This window comes from Carettochelys insculpta, chromosome 25, assembly GCF_033958435.1.
Source record: "Carettochelys insculpta isolate YL-2023 chromosome 25, ASM3395843v1, whole genome shotgun sequence".
NCBI classification, from domain to species: domain Eukaryota; kingdom Metazoa; phylum Chordata; order Testudines; family Carettochelyidae; genus Carettochelys; species Carettochelys insculpta.
This window is the reverse complement of record NC_134161.1, coordinates 12,620,817-12,636,665: the sequence shown is the minus strand read 5'-3', so window position 1 is coordinate 12,636,665 and position 15,849 is coordinate 12,620,817. Positions and strand designations below refer to the sequence as shown.

The 15,849-nt window shown below is 48.7% G+C and overlaps 1 long non-coding RNA gene across 1 annotated transcript in view; it reads left to right on the top strand.

The window, feature by feature from the left end:
- LOC142001509 (uncharacterized) overlaps window positions 1-10,488 on the top strand; it is a 153,194-nt gene extending 142,706 nt beyond the window's left edge. Inside the window, exon 3 of the long non-coding RNA XR_012642508.1 lies at window positions 10,394-10,488. This is a non-coding gene — a long non-coding RNA (uncharacterized LOC142001509). The remainder of the gene's footprint in view (window positions 1-10,393) is intronic.
- Window positions 10,489-15,849: the final 5,361 nt, after the last annotated feature.

Here is a 15,849-nt window from a genome sequence, read left to right as displayed (position 1 = left end):
AGACAGAGGCCAAAGAAAGGCCATTTAAAACAAAAAAAAAAGAGAGGATGAGTCAAGGAAAGTGGAAGAGGGAAAATAGAAATGCAAACTAGATCCAAGGAGGATGTAAGACAGGCAGTGCAATACAGACTGAGAGGGAAAGAACAAAGGGATGAGGAAGGGGATGAGTGACAGAAGAAATAAGAGAAGGCAGAGAGCACGGGTGAGCTGAGCACAGGTAAAGGATTGTGCTCTGAGCTGAGAGCCCACTGGGACCTCTTTGTCTAGCTGGCGCTTCAAGCCACTGACTCACTGTGTGATGCTAACAGAGCGCCTGCCAGTCAAGCCCTCCAGCAGCCCTGAGCTCCACAGATGTCAACTTCAGCTGCTCACGGGGCACGAGAGTGAGTCTTGGGCTTCCCCGGGGGGTGATGACGTCTCAGCTCCGAGCCACGGGGGCAGGCCAGCTGCAGCTTCCCATCCTGATCCTGCCTCAGGAGGGGCTGACGGGCTGAGATCTCATGAAGCTGTGTTCCCTCAGGCAGCTGGGAGGCGTCAGGGGCTGCAGTGGGGCTGAGTCCTTAGAGGCAGACACAAAACAGGCCAGTGTGTTTGGGATGAGGGAGAGAGAGCCTCTGCACTGGGACTCCGGAGAGCCGGATTCATTCCAGGCTCTGCCATAGACTTGCTGGCAAGTCTCTTATCTCTGTGTCTCAGTTCCCGATCTGTAGGAAGGAGTGTCTGGGTTCTCTCTTTGGATTGTAAGTTCTCTGGGGCAGAGCTCTCTCTTGCTTTGGGTTTGCACAACTGGGCCCTGAACTTGGCTGGATCCCTTAGATATTCTTAAATCTCTCTCACTCCAGTTATAAAGCCTTCTATATACTGCAGTGATCCAATATCATGGCCTGAAACTACAGCTATTTACCCACAGTAGCTACGACACCCAACTTCTTTGAGACTCAAGAGAGAAGGACACTACATCCAAACAAGGTCTGCCCCAGCAAATCCCCAAACCAATCAACAAGGCAGGTCAGATCCAGGGTTCCTGCTAATTTTTTTTTCTGTCCAAGGGTGGAATAAATTTTATGTACACCAAAGCATGTGCGGATGTATACCACCAGCAAAAATGCACAGTGCCAGCTGTGGGTGGTGTTGGATGCTTTGTCAATCAGCTCGGCAGCACATGAAGCTCTCCAGGGCAACTGTCCAAGCGCTCAACCTTCAGGGAACACTGCTCAGAACCCAAGCCCAGACTGTCTTATCTTCCTCTGCTGATAAATGGATCTTGTATCAGTGGTGATCCCCCTTGCCACAAAGATCTCTCTGTTGTCCCTCCCCTAGAAATCTCAGCCCTTCAGAGGAAACTCACTGAAAATCAGACCAGTGTTCCATTTGCGAGAACAGCAACATGGATCTTTATTGAAACCAAAACAAGACATTCCATTGTGTGTACGTCTCCTTTGAGGAGAGGAAAACCATGTAACTAAGTCCAGTGTTTCCCAATTCTATTTGACCTTTTAAACTCGAAAGAATTTTGCCAAACCCCTGATAACAAATGCTAAACAAGGTCATGAGATCAACCTTTAATTTAATAGCATGAATTTTAAAACAAATCATATTTAATTTAATAGTTTTAATAGAGCGAGTAGGGGGATTTACTGTGGTATATAACAAGCCATCTCATCATTGACTGACTGCGCATGCAGAGCTGAATAGTGACATCATCATCCCCAATCTCTGGCTAAGATGGTGTTACACAGGGACACACACAAAATGTTGTTGTAATGAAATTTTCTCCTGGAACCCTGATTTTCACTTTGCAGAACCCTGGAGTTCCACAAAACCCCATCTGGGAAACACTGAACTAGAGCAAGGAAATCTTTTTGGTTTGAAAATACTGATTGGCCAAAATCTGAACTTCCTCTCTCAATGTGCATTGGCTTTCACAAACATTGAACCAGGAAGGTTTCTGAGCTCCAGGATGAAAAAGAGGGTAGAGGTGAGAACAGGGGAGCAGAAATGAGTCTCATTTTTTTCCTCTAAATAATTAAGAATTTTCTCTATTTCTGATGAGGAATAAAACACATTTCCGAACCTCCATCTTTATGCAAAACAGAACTCTGGCTTTCCAGCCAGCCCTCAGCGTGTCAGGTGGTTGTCATGTTGCTTAACGCACGGCTGGAAAGTGCTTGGAGGCTGCAGTGAGGCACACAGTGTAAGATCCTCTCCAGAGGAGTTTTCCCTCTCAGGATCTCTCTGCCATGGTATTGTCTTATTCAGAGGCAAATGGAATTCTTGTGTTAGCTCAGAGACAGACCTTGGCAGCCTTGAGAATGAGCACTGAGGGTTTAAACTGGGTATGACTTCAACCCTTCTAATTCTCCTCCTGCATTTTGTGTCATCTGATAAAGACATCCATTTAAACCCTTCTCAAGTGGCAATTACCTGACTAAAACGCACGAAGGATCTTCAAACTTGGCAGTCAAATTAATGTTACTGGAGGTTTAATTAATAGCCCAGGCCTGAAAGGATATTGCCCTTCTGAAGCCAGTCAAGCAGCAGCACAATCGTGCCTGCAGAGGGGACAAGATGAGGGAAAGACAGTGACTTAGGGACTGGAGGTATGTCTGCACTTCAATTGCCCTCCCCCAGACCCACGGAACTGGCCCTTCTCAGGCGAGCCAGGCTCCTGAGGAGGGGAGGCAGGAAAATCGCACCATAAGGGACCCAAACCTTGGGCTGTAACCTGTGCCCAAAGGTCTGTGCTGCAGCTTTATGGTCCTCCAAGCCTGAGCCAGCTGCAAAGTTCAATTACAAGTGTGGATGTTCCCTGGACATTCCCAGCCCTGGCAACATGGCTCCCTGGTGAGGGGATGCAGGACTCTCAGATGGAACAGAGAATTTCCCATCTCTCTGAGGGTTCTTGCACTGTTGCTCAGGGACTCGGCGATCACCATATCTGAGGTCAGGAATAGAGTGACCAGACACCCCATTTTTAAAGGGACAGTCCTGTTTTGAAGCCCTCCTGCAGGCGTCCTGACTCTTTCTTACACATGGACAAACTGACCTCTATTTTCTGTCTCTCGCCATCCGTGCTGGCTGGTCCTGCTGCTGGCCGGATCCCAGTGGCCAGCAACAGGAGTGGGTGTGCCAGGTTGGCGGTGGGGTGAAGACAAGGTGCATGGGGCCAGTTGCTCCCCCTGCTGGTCTGGCAGCACAGTTCTGGCAGTGTGCCGGCTCTCGGCCAGCCAGGACTACCCCGTGTCATAAGAACATAAGAACATAAGAATGGCCATACTGGGTCAGACCAAAGGTCCATCAAGCCCAGCATCCCATCTGCCGACGGTGGCCAATGCCAGGTGCCCCAGAGAAGGAGAACAGAAGACAATGATCAAGTGATTTATCTCCTGCCATCCATCTCCTGCCCTTGTTATGAAGGCTGGGGCACCATACTTTATCCCTGGCTAATAGCCATTTATGGACCTAACCTGCAAAAATTTATCAAGCTCTTTTTTAAACCCTAATAGAGTCCTGGCCTTCACAGCCTCCTCGGGCAAGGAGTTCCACAGGTTGACTGTGCGCTGTGTGAAGAAAAATTTCCTTTTATTAGTTTTGAACCTACTACCCATCAATTTCATTTGGTGTCCCCTAGTTCTTGTATTATGGGAAAAGGTAAATAATTTTTCTATATTCACTTTCTCCACACCATTCATGATTTTATATACCTCTATCATATCGCCCCTCAATCGCCTTTTTTCCAAACTGAAAAGTCCCAGTCTCTCTAGCCTCTCCCCATATGGGACCCTTTCCAAGCCCCTAATCATCTTAGTCGCCCTTTTCTGAACCTTTTCTAATGCCAATATATCTTTTTTGAGGTGAGTGTCCCGTTTCCTGCTGGCAAAAGCTGTACGCTGCTGTGATGGTTGAGTGTGGGCAGCTGGCAGCTGGTTACGTGTCTCCTTTGCTGCCCTCCTACATTCTTCCCCTCTCTCTGCTGTGCCTCTTTCCTCCCCACCCCACCGCTCCTCCAACCCCCTTGGCAAGGCACATCCCACTCCCAGCACTGCAAAGAACCAGCTCCTGGTCAGCGTGCTGAGCTCACCAGCAGCCTGGCTGGCAGGCTCCTTGCTCCCCCTATTACCCAGCCTCTCGGGAGGCTGCTGTTTGGCCAGCGGGAGAGTGACTGGCCCTATATGCTGCATCTTGAAGGCCCTGCAGCTTGGGTGCTGGTCAGGGAGAGCTGAGCCCTGCATGTGCCAGAGCCCTATGCTCCCAGGCAGGGACTCTGCACCTGTTCCACATACCCTCCCCACTCCAGCCATAGGCCCCACCCCTAGGGGGCACAGGGCTGCTTGGTCCCCTAAGCACCCTCCCCTGCTGAGCCACTTCTCTGGCCAGGATCACTGAAGCCCTTGCAGCCAGGCTCCCTGGGCCCTGGTGCTCAATGCATGCTTAGGGCTTAAACCCTTCCTGCCCAGCTGTAGCAAGAGGAAAGGAGGCAGCTGGGATACATTGGTGGCCAGCAGCAGCCTGGCAGCATTAGCTGCCTTTTGATGCTCTACGGGCAGGAAGGGGCAAGCTGCTTCCAGACATGTGGGAGCAGGGGGCAGAGGAAGAGATGAGCTCTGCAAAGACCTAGGCCAAGCCATCCACTCCCCGCCCGCCCCGCCCAGGGCTGTAAGCTGCTCCCATCCCTTCCTCCTGCACTGAACATTCTGGTGTGAACTTTGATGGAACCCGGAGCAGACAAGGGGAGCACATGACCCTGCATGCTCCCTCCCTCCCCCGCCCGCAGGCTTGCTGCCTTGGAAAGATGAAGTGCCAGGTACCAGGCAATGTGGGTCTGTCCCTGCGGCCCAGCCAGACACGGGGGATGAAGAGCTCCAGACAGGGAGGGCTGGGTTGCTCAGCCAGAGGCACAGATGTACCCTTGTGTGAGTGTGCGTGGATGTGTCACTGCTCCCCCATGCGACCACTAACACATTTAGGATGAGAATGTAAATAAAAATCCAACTACAGCATATTTCTCAGCCCACTTGAGGTTAATTTGATCGTTTCTATGTTTGATTGCCATTGAACTTGCTTGTTTCTGAGTAATTTTACCAGGCTGCCAGTATTCAGAGTAGGGAGATAGGGTCACCCTAGTCAGGAAGGTCTTTTCCCGAGGTCTGGTGGGCAGTGACCCTGGGATATTATTTACCTTCCTCGTAGTGTGTGCTGTGGGTCACTGGATAGGATTGTCTGGCTGTTTCACCTACTCAGTTCTCTGCCATTGGTGGGGCACGTCTGCTGCCTCTGTTCTCTGCCTCCAGCACATCATAGACTTGTCTCTCCTACAATACTTCAGTCTGTCTTGGGTGGCTGGGCTCTAGGCCTGTCTGCAGGAATATCAGGGGTGAGGGGTGTGGAGGACTTTGCTTTTTTTTGTAAATGTGGACTGCAATTTTTTTAAATATAAAGTTCAAAATGGTCATGCAATGAGTTGTGCATAAGAGAGGCTAATGAAAAATGAATAGGAACACTGATTGGTGAAACGATTTTCTTATAGCATACTAAAATTTATACAGTAATAAAAGTTTTATGGGAATTACCTTCTGGGATCAGGCTATAATCTCGTAAGTGGAAAAGCAATATTCCATAATATTTGTCCCGGTCCACTTCCTGTTGTTAGCAGCCAAGAGTATGCTTGGAAACCTAGTCCCTTTCTGGGGAGGGATAGCTCAGTGGTTCAAGCATTGGCCTTATAACCCCAGGGATGTGAGCTCTATCCTTGAGAAGGCTGTTTTGGGGGTCTGGAGTAAATAGATTTAAAAAAAAAATCTGTTAGTGAGGGTGCTTGGACCTGCTGAGAAGGCCAGGGACTGGACTTGAGGTCCTTTCCAGCTCTGAGATATGTATAGGTATATATACTCCAACGCCAGCAATCTAGGTAGGGGGCTGACCAAAGAACTGCAGCTCCCAGGGTGCCTTGGGTTCCCCCATCCTGCCTTGCAGGCTTCCCCCTGCACAGCACGGAGGAAGGGAGAGAAACCGTAAAGGAGGGGGTGTGCTCGCAGTCTTCGCGTGTGCACACGTGTACACACCCCCTGTATGGGCCTGGCAGCTGAGTGCGGCAGAAGAGGCTGCAATGCACAGAAAGACAGACCAGTCGTGCTGGTGGCCGTTTCTTACTTGCAGCTGACTCTAATCGGATTGCGCGCTGTAGCGGCCCAACATGCATGGTGCGGCTCCTGATTAAACAGGCAGCGCCTCAGTCTGCCAGGGTGCCCGTGGCTTGGGAATCAGTGGTTGAACTCTTTGCTGAGAGGATCGAGGTGCCTGTCTGGGTGTCTGTTGACCTGGCTAGATATGCAGAGCAAGGAACATGGCAAAGAGCAACAGTAGAAACCTTCACCACCTCCTGCCCTCCCAGAGAGAGTGGAGGAGTCTGTCTCAGCACCCTCTGCTCAGGGCTGATCAGTGCCCTTTGGCAAGAACTGAGCTGCCATATACCCTGGGCAGGCCACTTCCAACCTTGGCTTTGGTCCTTTGTAGGCTCCCTTGGGAGCAGCTGGCAGGACTCCTTCCTCCTCAGTGCCCTGTTCTCTGGTTATCCCCTTCAGAGGTGACCACTGCAGAGATGCCAAGGGGGCACTGGCCATGTGCCCTTGACCTGCCCCTGCCCCCTTCTTGCTGCAGAAGCTCCTGCTTCTCTCAGGCCGCTCCTCTGGAGCGGGCAGGGAGACTGCTCCCACACTCTCCGGAAATGGTGTGGCGCTGATGGTGAGTGCAGGGGGTGGGTGATGCTGGGGGGTGCAAGTGATCCCCTGTGTGCCCCACATCACCTTTGCTGCCCCCCACTGGCCCTTTGCACACTTCCTCTCTCACTGCTCTCTGCGTTGCCTCAGCCAGGGCACATCCTGCTCCCAGCACTCAGAAAAGCACCAGCTCCTGGTCAGAGTGCTAACACCTGTCTGGAAGGACTGGGGCTGGTGCACCCTCAGAGACAGTGCCTGGAGCGTTTCTCAGGAAGGCAGCTCCCTCAGAGACTGCCCTGTAGGAAAGCCACAAAGATCCAGAGAGCGTCTTTCAGCAGCAACTGAGGGAGAGGCACAGACCAGGAGCAATTTCTATTTAAACACTGCAGAACAAAATCCTGCATTCAGCCAGAGCCAATTTCCCTTCAGACCGGGGGTGACGGGGGAAGGGAGGAGAAAAAATTGTCCTTCAAATTGGTGCTTCCAGTGCCAATTTTATTGACAAAATAAAATAAAAACGTCCCTTTATTTTGTCTATTTGTTATTGTTGGGGGGAAAAAAATAAAATGCCCTGTGGATTTTATTCCACAGACAGAGATTGCTGGGTAATGACAGGAATTCATAACAGCGCCAGGGCTTGTAAGACACTTCAGTTTCCTGTGTAACCTCTTAGGGCACGTCTGTGTTGCAGCAGGGTGGTATACGGGAGCTAGCTCTGTTTGAGCTAGCCCCTAAAAATAGCCGCGTGACAGGTAGCAGTGCAGGGCCAGTCCCACCCCTGCCCTGTAGGTACATAGAGAGTCTTGCCCTGTCTCCGCTCCCCATGACTCAATTGTTATTTTTCAATGCTTGTTCCAGCTGAGCTAGTGCCTGTGCAGGTAACAGAGCAGTCGACGTCAGGCAGGGGATCAGAGTCAGAGCCACCATTAGGAACAGGGGCTCCCCATTTTCCTAGTTCTGGGCAGACTGGGGAATCGTAGAACCTGGCATGGTAAAGGGAAGACAACAGCCTTTCATAAAGTCTCATTGATGTGAAAATACAGGATCAAATGAGTAGCAATTCGTAAGTCACCGCATGACAGAACAAAACCCTCTACCGAGGAATTAAAACCATAAATATCCTACCGGGCCTCTTCCGGTTAACATGCTGCTGACATCTGGAATGGCAGCTCACTGGAACCTATCTGCTGTCGCAATTAAGTCGTGCGTGCAAACGGGAGAAGGGGGGAAAACAATTTTTTAAATGACTTGGCAGGTGATGAAAAACCCAAATACCTTTTTCTATTACAGCTGGCAAATTTACCCTAAAAGGACTGGGTTAGAGACTACGTTAATAGGCAGAGTCACTGGACTGACTCTTTTTCTCCCTGGGGAGATGGAAGAGTGGTTGATGTTCTATGGCTGAGTACCCACTTAGTTCTCCATTCAATGTCCTGCCACTGTGCTATTTAATACCTTATCTGGCATTGCTTCACTCAAAGGTCCTCTAGCCGTGGAGGTAACACTACAGCTGGGAAAAAAACTGCTTTTTTTTCACTTCACTGTCATGTCCAAAAAATCAACAGAATGTTTCTGCTTGAACAAAATGTTTCATTTCCATTTTCAGCATTTTACCTTTTTAATAAAACTGATGGAAATTTTGAGAGGAATTTCTAGTTGAAATGAAATGTTTTGACGTTAATTTGTTTTTGTGGGGGTAGTTAGCGCAAATATTTTGGCAAAATTGTCATGAATCTGCAAAACGTTTTAGGTAGTTAAATCTGCCCTTTTTTGGCTGGAAGAAACCCCGCCCTCTATGCAACACTACTGAAATGCAGCCACTTTGGGAAGCAAATGACACATTTGGCAAGGCACTGCAGTGATTTTGTGTTTATTCGAAAGGGACGAGACCTGGTTTGGTTTGGATTTATTTAGAAGCTTGCCGAAGAGATCCAGAAAGAGTCCTCGCTGGAACTCTGTTCTTTCATGCTGAAAAGACAAAGAATGGAAGTAGCTTCATCTGGATTGGACCCCTGGACCAAAAACCAGTTAACATTTTCTTCCCGTGAAAGTTAATGAAGATCAAGGTGGGGTGGGAATTGTAAGTGCAATGGTGGCTTCTAAATAACTCAGGAGTGTGCAAACATGATTCCAAAATGCCATATATTTATTTATCTTAACACACTGCTATGCTGGATAAGTCTGTCTGTGCATGGAATTAATCAGAAACAACCCTGTGTAGATGTCTCTCTTACAAACCATTGAGGAAAGGAGAGCACTTGGTGACATCAAATATGGTTCTCCCCAGTAACTAGTGATAAAGCAGGGTGCTCCCATTACCGCTTTCATCTAAGGAGTCTCCAAGTGCGCAGCAGATTCACTCTCCTCACCTCCAATCTACTGATGGAGGGAAGGATGAACCTTGTTTTTTCGGCAGGGAATAGATGTGTGGAGAAGACAAGTGATGTGCCCAAGGCCACACAGAAGGCCAGTGGCAGAAGAAGGTGCAGAATCCAGAACATATACTCCTCTGCTGTCATTGCAGTTTCCTTGCTTCAAATCAGCTGACATTCTCCACCACTTGTTGAGGCTGGGAACTGGCAGAACAGCCTGCTCATAAACTATATCCCCGCTTCATCCATCCCATCCCCTTACCTGGAGATGTCAGACACTTCAGTGAACTGTGGCTAACCCTAGTTCTGAGCTCTTTAAAATCCACCTGCCCTGCAGTGTGAATTCCATTGATTAACACTGAGTTCCTGTGTCAATGGAGCCGAGCATGCTTGAACCCAGGCTCCTGCATTTCCTGCAGGGCCGGTGGAATTGTAGGGCTACAGGACTGTTGGCAGTATCTGCATCTCCTCAGCCTAGGCAAATGCTGCCAAAATGTTTGCAAACAATCCTCTGCTTTTCACACAGCTGTTTGGTGCTGTCACCATGGTCTCCTTTCTTTTCCCTTTGCAAAGATGGTGTGTGTCTCCATGGAGTTTGCAATGCTTCGGTTTACTGGAGGTGGATTTCACGTTACAGAGCAAAGAAACACACTCACTGCGGTCTTGAGGAGATGACTTAATCCAAATGCAGAAGTCAGCCACAGGGAATGATGAAAATGTGGAGAAACAGAACTACAAGTATGTGTGTGTCCAAGGGTGGTATTGCACCAACACTTGGCTGGTTTCCATACAAACACGCCTTTTCAGGCAAATACCTGAATGTGGTGCTTGCAAATCATTGTTTTCAATCATCCAATCAAGAGGCAGAAGTAATACCATGTTAAGCAACCAATCAGATTCCAGGAATGATGACTAAGACAAACTCTGCCCAAGATTTTCAAAAAACACTCTAAGGACTTTGAGGGCTTCAGCGTTTGAAGTCACACCTGAGATGCCTGAAAAGAGGCCTGATGATCAGAGAGCGAGGACTCATCACTTCCTGCAAACATTTTTTTAAATCACTGGTAACTTTTGGAACAAGATTTTTTTCAAAGCAAATTGTGTACAGTCCCCTGAGGGTGTCCAGGCTGGTCAGTGAATCCTTAGGAGTAATTTGCAGGAATGGAAAGGCAGAGCTAAATCCACTGGCTAACTTGCCAGGATGAATCGCAGCTGCTCGAGGGTTAACTTCCTCTCTGTGTACGCTATGTACATGTATCTAGCTGTATGATAATACCTGCCCACTCTTTTCTCCTGATTCAGCAGACTGCTGCTTTAAAGGGCCTGAGTGAGCATTGCCAGTCTGGCTGTGAGCACAGTCTGGGCCTGATGGGCCAAGTGCAGCCTCCTGTCCCATCTCCTGGTTGCAAATTGACAGCGTCATTCAAGGAGACCCAAGGAGATGCCTGGTGTGGAGATAAAGGTAGTAACAAATGAGCGGTCATTTTGGGAAGTGATGGGTGTTTAAAGTCCGCAGGATCATTGTTCAGTGTAAGAAATCTCTTGCCGGTGGCTTTATGGGTTTTTTGGCAGCCGAGATAAGCCCGAAACCATCCTAGGAAAAAATGAGGGGCTGCAGTGTCAACCTGAACTCACAATGAGCTGGTTCTTCCATTCACATCAGGGGATAGCTCACTCTTTCCTGTCTCCCTGCAGCTGCACTCTCAGCAAGGGAGAATGACATCCAAAATTCAAGGGTACGGGGAAGGTCAGCTGTTTCTCAGGTTAGACTTTGTTCACCAGTTCTGCCTCTGTGAGGGAAGTTGCAGCGGCCTCTGTCTCCTGCCCAGTTTGCTACAGTAAATGCAAAACGTGAGTAATTGCATAGGAAGTTTTCCAGTGAAAGCCCAAGTCACTCCCAAGCCTTCTAGTGCACTCCCCGTTTACAAATGGGGAAACTGAGTCACCAAAGTGGTTTGCTGGAGGTCACCCAAGAAGTCGCTGGCCAAGCAGGGAGTGAAACTACAGCAGTTGTGATTTCCAGCTTCTTGGTCTTGCCACTGGACCCCCAGAAGTAGACGAGTGAAGCGTACAGAGATGGGGCCACAAATGGGGTGGGGGAGAGAACCAGAAGTGTTCTTGTAGGTGTAATGCTATTACAGCCCTGCTCAAGGATAGCAGTGCCACAGTATAGTGCCCGGGCTATTCTTAGGCATCTGTGCCTCTTTCTCTCACAGACTAAGAAATACTAAGTGCCTTCAGGACTTGGGCAGGGTTTTGCCGCATTCACAAATACTAGTAGGCTTCAGCATCAAGCTTATTGCTGGTAATGTTGCATTATTCTAGGAACTGTGTTGTTTCTCTTCTCCAGGTCATTAATTTCTGGCCGGTCTGCAGAGGCTTAGTGGTAGGATTCAGACTCAGCTCCCAAACTTTGCCTGCAGCTCACTTCTCATGGGGGAATCTCGCTCATCTCCCAGGAGATAAAATTCCCCTTGCTCTTCCACATATCTTACTAGCCTGAGTGGGAGCACCCTGCAGTGAACGCTCTGGAAAGATGTATTCTGCTCACTGAGCCAGTTGCCGCAAACCATCACCTCCGGTTGAAACCGTTGCTCACTTTGAAAATGAGCAAAGAGGCCCCCTCCATCCTCCAATACATGGCTGAGATCCTTTCTAGCACTGGCCAGCCACAGTACCTCAGAGATTTTCTAGCTGCTAAAAATGAGACCCCTTATTCAGGGGTGAACAGGGATGGGATGACTTGAGTGAGGGGACTACTGCTGTGTCCCAGGGTCTGGGAAGTGTGGAATTTAATAGACTTCACTTCTAGACTCCTTTGAGGTGAAGAACCATCCACTTAATGAAACTTTTTGGTTCTCTCCAGAGTTCTCCTGGTCCTATCTCCAGAGGTAGCAATGACGGAAGCCTTGCCTAGGACTGACTTACTCCGCGTGGAGCAGAGGTCATCTTCAAATCTTCTCCACTTCACTCTGTCTTGGGACAAAACTTCTAGCTGACTCCAGGAGTACCCCAGTTGTTGTCCTTCAATCTCAGTAGATCTCCATGTTGTCCAAGGTCTTCCTCTTTTTTGTGTTTTCCTTGTGGGTTCCATTTAGAGATTGGTGGACTGTGCTGGATGATGGTTTTCTGAGGGGGTGGCCCAGCCATCCCCACTTTCTTCTCTTGATTTGAACATCCAGTGGTTCTTGTCCTGCTCTCTTCCAGAGCTCCCCATGTGTGACATAGTCTTGCCATTTGATGTGAAGGATGGACCTCAGGCATCTGTCTGTGATTTGAGTACTTTGTAAATTGGCTCAGGGACTGGACTGAGCATTAACAAGCGAAAGACTAAAACAACGAGGATCAACCAGTCCAACAGCTTAGGGCTCAGGGGGTATTTCACAACCATGACATCTGCCACACTCCATGAGCTCTCAAGCTTTCCAGTACTGGGCTTCAAAATCCAAAGCTACAGCTCCACTGAAAGCTTTTCCTAGGCATTGTTCTCAGACACAAGGCCCTGGCTTTTGTGGGCAGGCAGAGACATGTGGGCTACAGAAAAGCCACTCACATTCTGCTGATGGGATGTCACATCTGGGAGTTCTGTCCCTCCAGGCTGCAGCTAAGTATGTGCGAGAAGCTTCTGAACAGCATCCACATCTGTTCCTGGAAGCTTATGGGTGTCCTACAGCAAATACAGTCCCCTGGGAAAGATGGCTCTGCAGATGGAGGCTCTTGGTTTGGAACAGCTGAAACGCTGCAACAACAGTTACCATGAAAGGAATAAACATTGTTGATGGTTTTGTCTTACTTAGTGCTGGCATCCTGAGGTCATATTGTTGATCTCTGAGGAATACTCAGAAGCATTAGTCAAACGCAGAATCTTCTGCCTTGTAGTTCTGCTGCATGATTTATAAACCACAGGGGTAAAAAAGTTGTTTCTCTCCTCTCAAACTGCTGGAGAATATTTAGACGTCCTGGGTTTCCTGCTATGTTCCCCTGCTCATCCTAACATCAGTTTTCTGTGAGCATGAAAGCACTGACGCTCTGCCCTCTTGGGAGCAGAACTGTGGACTTTCTTAGACTTGCATAGGATTTGCTGTGCTGTATCATACTGTATTTGCTTGCTAGCTGTTCCAATAACATGGATGCCTTTACTTGCATTATACTGCTCAGCCATTAGGTGTCTCTGGCTACGTCTACACGTGCACCCAACTTCGAAATAGCTTATTTCGATGTTGCGACATCGAAATAGGCTATTTCGATGAATAACGTCTACACGTCCTCCAGGGCTGGCAACGTCGATGTTCAACTTCGACGTTGCTCAGCCCAACATCGAAATAGGCACAGCGAGGGAACGTCTACACGCCAAAGTAGCACACATCGAAATAAGGGAGCCAGGCACAGCTGCAGACAGGGTCACGGGGCGGACTCAACAGCAAGTCGCTCCCTTAAAGGGCCCCTCCCAGACACACTTTCATTAAACAGTGCAAGATACACAGAGCCAACAACTAGTTGCAGACCCTGTATATGCAGCACGGACCCCCAGCTGCAGCAGCAGCAGCCAGAAGCCCTGGGCTAAGGGCTGCTGCCCACGGTGACCACAGAGCCCCGCAAGGGCTGGAGAGAGAGTATCTCTCAACCCCCCAGCTGATGGCCGCCATGGAGGACCCCGCTATTTCGATGTTGCGGGACGCGGATCGTCTACACGTCCCTACTTCGATGTTGAACGTCGAAGTAGGGCGCTATTCCCATCCCCTCATGGGGTTAGCGACTTCGACGTCTCGCCACCTAACGTCGATTTCAACTTCGAAATAGCGCCCAACACGTGTAGACGTGACGGGCGCTATTTCGAAGTTACTGCCGCTACTTCGAAGTAGCGTGCACGTGTAGACGCAGCTTCTATGTAGCACAAAGTTGTGGGCAGTCAGTGGTCCCTGGTAAACAACACAGAGAAAGCTGGAATTCAAATTGTGTGGAAGCCTATTTTGTGTGCCTCTAGTTTTCATCATTAAGCATCTCCTGCTTTAGAAACTGATTCCATATATTGCAACAAATACCTGATGCTTTAGGATAATGATGGGGAAAATACCTGTGAGGAACATCCTAAATTGTGCCACCTACAAACATTTCTCACATGGCAATCAGCTTAGGCTGAGCTTGGTTTCTTTTCTTTTCTTTTCTTTTTCCCTCTTCCCTCCCTCCCAGCTTTAACTTTCACAGGTACAATGTTGATAACAGTGGGACCATGTTGCTAAAGTCAGGTGCAAAATTTAAGCCTTTCTTTCCAGTGTTGTGTGGTGTTTGGCCCATTATAAGGGATTGAAGCTAATGCTGACTTTTAGATCCTGATCAAGGTCTGGATTTTGCATTCCCTACTTTCCCAAAAAGCTTGGATGTAGCATTTGCACTCAGGCCTACCTCAGTTGGTTATTCGTATGGAAATCTCCAGTCCTTTTAGAAATCCATGCCTTGGTGTGACCATAGTAAGCTCTCCTGACGCTTCCTCCCCACCTACTGTAATATTGTGTATTCCCCAACTCCACAAAGGGATCACCCGCCCAGACCATGTGCAGCCTGTCTGTCTGGTAGCACCAGCCCACCACCAAAGGAGCTCATGCAACTCTCTGGCCCTTGCTGATCCATGTAGCTCAGGAGTACAGCTCAAACGCAGCTGGTTTGGGATTAAATATTACCGTCGTCTACAGGCTGGTGTGCTTGCAGTCTGATGCGGCCAGAGAGAGAGACTCTTACAAAGGACTAAAGCTACTCCTGGCATTTGGAAGGCAGTTGAGGGTCGTCATTCCCTAGCCCAACAGTCAGGATCAACGGGGTGGAAGATGCTGTGGCTGATACTGGCATCCATGTTTCCTGTAAGCTGAGCACTTGAGCAGCCACCCAGGAGAAATTTAGGTGCTGCCCAGCTGACAGGCAGAGCACCTGCAGCTGTCCACAGCTAGCAACATGTGTGCCTGTGGGTGGTACACATATGTGTATACCGCAGTGCACACAACAAAATTTATTCTGGGCAGGGACGGAAAAAAAATAGAGGGAACATTGATTGTCATGGCCACATTTTCACTCAGGTACTCACCCTGTTAACTGGCTGGGTTGCATGAACATAGGCCTCTGTAGATGGGCCGTTGAGTAGAGCTTTGTCGATTTTACTTTGTTTTATGTTCCCTATTTTTCTCAATTTTTCCTTTCAATAGTATTTGGATTGAAACGATCAGAACGGCTATGGATCATCCACAGGAAGCCCGGGGTTTGGTAAATTACACAAATTCAACCTGTTTTGAAATAGAATTTTAAGAACTATAATTTTATTTGCCCTCTTTCCCCTTCCCCCTAAACCCAGAGATGACCACTCATGGCTCAGAGCATTTGTCTTTGTATGTGCACGGCACTTAGTACATGGGGAACCTGGACCACGACTGGGATTCCCCGAGGCCAGGGGTGTGCAAAGATGGGGGGGCATGAAATTTCGTGAGGGGGACACAGCACAATTGGCTGCTAGGTCTCAGGCTCATCCATCCCATTAAAAAGGTTGAACTATGTTACTGTTGTTTTGTCTGTGTATTCACATTTGTATGCTGATTGATACAACTTTTACACTCTACAGACATTTTCTTACATGTGTTGAGGCCTTTTTTCCATATGAACCTAACCGAAACTTCCATCGGTTTGGATTACAGTAGACAGGTGGGGGTGTGGATGGCTGCTAATTGCAAGGGCGAAAAAGGGGGCCCAACATATGAAGTTTGCCCGCCCCTGAACTA